At 47.1% G+C, this 4,236-nt stretch overlaps 1 non-coding gene across 1 annotated transcript; it reads left to right on the plus strand.

The window, feature by feature from the left end:
• The first annotated feature begins 368 nt into the window (after positions 1-368).
• On the plus strand, positions 369-440 carry TRNAE-CUC. Its single transcript has one exon. It is a non-coding gene; the product is annotated as a tRNA-Glu (tRNA).
• Positions 441-4,236: the final 3,796 nt, after the last annotated feature.

Genomic DNA, 4,236 nt, shown 5'->3' on the forward strand with positions numbered 1-4,236 from the left:
TAGCTCACTCTTCCTTTCCCAATCTAGGTCCACCTGAGCTATTGCAATTTTGGCAGCCTTATCTACCTGTTCATTGTTTTGATGCTCCTCAGTGGCACGACTTCTGGGCACATGGGCATCTACATGACTGTTGCGGTTTGACACTGGTTAGGCGTGGAGCACCAATGAAAACTATTCACTTGGCACCCAGCATGCGGCCCGGAGGAAAGTAAAAAACTATGATAATTACATTTTTGTTTTTAATTACTTTGGATTGGGGTAAAGTAGTCACCATGTTGGTTGAGTTCATAATGTCTCTCTGGTTTGAGGTACTAATATCTTTCTGGTCCCTAGGCCTGTTTGCTTATCCACAGATTGCTCCGGTTTTGTCCCTGGTGGTCTAGTGGTTAGGATTCGGCGCTCTCACCGCCGTGGCCCGGGTTCAATTCCTGGTCACAGAAATTTTTCCAAACTGCTAAGCTACCACAATGACATACTTTCAGAGTCATGTTTTCTATCTGTGCAGCAATGTCCTGCCATAATGCAGCAGCCCAGATGGGTTTACCCCTGCGCTGCCAATTGCTTTTCTTCCACTGCTGCAGCCATCCCCATAGGGCATTAGCCACCATCCAGGAGTCAGTACAGAGCTAAAGTATGGGCCACTTTTCTCTCTCAGCAATCTCTAGGGCTAGTTGAATGGCTTTAACCTCTGCAAATTGGCTTCATTTGCCTTCCCCTTCAGCAGCCTCAATGACTTGTCGTGTGGGACTCCACACAGCAGCTTTGCACCTCCGATGGTTTCCTATCACTCGGCAGGATCCATCAGTGAATAAAGCATAGATTCTTTCATTTTCTGGTAACTCGGTATATGGTGGTGCTTCTTGGGCACGAGTCACCTTCTCAGGCAATGCTCCAAAATCTCTGGCTTCTGGCCAATCCAAAATCTCTTCTAGGATTCCTGGGAAGTTGGGTTTTCCCATTTGGGCTTGTTGTATAATTAATGCCACTTACTCCATGTAGCACTGGTTGCATGATGTGTTGAGGGAAGGTTTCCTTTGAACATCCAGCGTAGGACGGGCAATCATGGCGCCGAGAGGAGACACGCTTCTGTCCCAACAACTTCTGAGGTGGCTCAAACCCCCTCATAAGCCGCTAGTATCTCTTTCTCAGTTGGAGTACAGTGGGCTTCTGATCCTTGATAACTCCGGCTCCAAAACCCTAATGGTCAACCTTGGGTATCTCCTGCAGTCCTCTGCCAGAGGCTTCAGGTGGGGCCCTGCTCCTCAGCTGCAATGTAGAGTATATTTTGCACAGCTGGTCCTGTCCGAACAGGCCCAAGAGCTACTGCATGAGTTATTTCCTGTTTGATCTGCTCAAAGGCCTGTTGTTGCTCAGGGCCCTACTCGAAGTGGTTCTTCTTATGGGTCACTCGATAGAGGGGCCCACAAGCTGACTATAACCTGGAATGTGCATTCTCCAGAACCCCACAAGGCCCAGGAAAGCTTGTGTTTCCTTCTTATTAGCTGGCGGAGACATAGTTGCAATTTTGTCAACCACCTCTGTAGGCGCATGATGGCGTCCATCCTACCATTTTATTCCCAAGAACTGGATCTCCTGGGCAGGTCCCTTTACCTTACCTTGTTTTATGGAGAGACCAGCTTTCAGAAGAATTTGGATTATTTTCTTTCCTTTCTCAAAAACTTCTTTATCACGGTATCCCACAGTGGTAGGGAGGAGAAGAGAGATCCAGCAGGCAGGAATTGTGCAGCAAGATTGATTTATTTAATTATTTTACAACTCTTTTATAGACTTTTTTCTTCATAGTCTAATTGGTCAAAGGATCAGCCACCCCTTGGGGTGATTGGCTAAAATCCTAAGACATCCATTGTCAAAATATTTTTCTACTGTACTATGAACAAAGGTTTGCAAGGCCGCAGGTGTTCATAGTTTATAGAACTCTACTAATATCTTCTGTGAGAGAGAAAAATATCTCACGGGACTGGAAAGAAGCAAGAAAATTTCTTGCTAGCCACATATTTGTATCCACACTTCTGCTATATTGCCCCACACAATGATATTCTCAATATATTGAAGGTGTTCTGGAGCTCCACCCTGTCCCAGGGCAGTCTGGATCAGGCCATGGCAGATGGTGGGGCTGTGTTTCCACCCTAGGTGCAGTCAGTTCCAGGTGTATTGGACACCCCTCCAGGTGAAAGCAAATTTTGGTCTGCACTCTGCCGCCAGAGGGACTGAGAAAAATGCATTAGTGATGTCAATTGTGGCATACCATTTGGCTGCTTTTGACTCCAGCTCATATTGAAGTTCCAACATGTCTGGCACGACAGTGCTTAGAAGAGGTGGCTTGACTTCATTCAAGCCCCAATAGTCTACTGTCAGCCTCCATTTCCCATTTGACTTCCGCACTGGCCATATGGGGCTGTTGAAGGGTGAGTAGATTCTGCTGATTACTCCTTGACTCTCCAGTCGACTAATTAGTTCATGGATAGGAGTTACAGAGTCTCGGTCCTGCTAGCAATTGGTACTTGTTGGTCTTCCACATGCAGCAATCCTACAATGAAGGGATCTTCTGACAGGCCAGGCAGGGGGGATAACTGTTTGGTCTTCTCTGTATTCACTGTAGCCACACCAAAAGCCCATTGATACCCTTTTGGATCCTTGAAGTACCCTCTCCTGAGGTAGTCGATGCCAAGGATACAATGGGCCTCTGGGCCAGTCACAATGGGGTGCTTTTGCCATCTGTCCCCTGTTAAGCTCACCTCAGCCTCTATTACAGGCAAGTCCTGGCATCCCCCTGTCACTCCAGAGATCCAGATAGGTTCTGCACTCTTGTGGCTTGATGGCATCAGTGTACACTGTGCACCGGTATCTACTAAAGCTTTATACTTCTGTGGATCCGATGTGCCAGGCCAGTCCAGTATACCCGGTCATCCCTTTCCTCCTCCTGGCCGAAGTCAGGGACCCCCTATTCCTGTTCCTGGTCAGAGTATTCACTATCTGACCTTTGCGATGCCAGATAAGAAGTTCCCTCATCAGGGCTGTAGGAAATGGTTTTAGTTCTCTTATATCTGGGAGATCTCTGATTGTGTTCTGGTCTCTCTGTGGCAACTACGCTGACAGTCTTCTTGGGCGCCCCCTTCTTAACAGGTCTCTTCCCTCTCAGTTCATGGACACGCGCTTTTGTCGCTGTTGTACCAAGAAATGGCCAGAATCATGACACAAGTCCAAGGAGAAAATGGAATTCTTTTTATTAAATACAAGCTAGGTTATATACCTTTGTACGTAAGAGAGCATGATATGATTGGTCGTTTGACCAGCCACCCCCTAAAAGGATTGGCTGAGGTTCTCTAACACCCATTCACAATATTTTTTCCCAGAGTTCCAAAACGAGGCTGGAAAACAAACCCAGGTGCAGAGATAGAGAATTAGTTTACAAAACCATCTTTCACTGTTTCTCAGCTAAAGCATGAGAAAGAAAAACTTCACAAAATGCTTCAGCAGCTGGAAAATTTCTCTGCTCCTGCTTTTTAGCATCCACAGGCTTTCAGCTTAGAGGTGGGTTCACCATCTGACTTCCTCATGTCGTCCCCTTGCTCACGCAGAAAAAACCAGAGTTCATTGCGTGGCCTGTTCTTGGGGCTTCCCTTCCCTCTGACCAGGGTTGGAGAGGAGTGATTTCTTGGGCTGCCCCTAAAAGTTGGGGTACTGGCTCATAGGGGTGAGGGAGTACCCAGAGTTTCTTCTACATTTTGGAGCCAGGAGGACGCCACCTCTACAGTTGGTGTATCCATTTGAGGATAATACAGTGCTACCAAGCTGCTGGAATATGATGCAGGGATGCCTTGAACCACCTTCCTCCACATGGCAAGTGTACAGGGGACATCCTCTGGATCTTTAGAGACACAGTCATTCTTTAGATCACTATGGATGACTTCCAGCACTGCTAATTCTCTCAAGTACTGGATACCTTCATCTGCATTGGTCCACTTCCCTGGGGATTTCACAAGATCTTCCTTAAATGGATATCTTGCCCTCACGCTTGAGAGAAGCCGTCTCCAAAGGCTGCAAATTGCTCCTTCCTTTCCAAGTCCTCTTTCAATTTCCCGATCTTTAGCAAGGGATCCCAGCTGTTGGGTTTCATGACCTTCTAACTGCTGACTGTCGGCCCCATTATCCCAGCATCAAAGCAGCCATGCAGAAATCCTCTCACCTGGCTGGCAGCTGTAATCTTTTTGCAAG

The sequence above is a fragment of the Corvus brachyrhynchos genome, unplaced genomic scaffold (assembly GCF_000691975.1).
Source record: "Corvus brachyrhynchos isolate BGI_N302 unplaced genomic scaffold, ASM69197v1 scaffold519, whole genome shotgun sequence".
Classification (NCBI taxonomy): Eukaryota; Metazoa; Chordata; class Aves; order Passeriformes; family Corvidae; genus Corvus; species Corvus brachyrhynchos.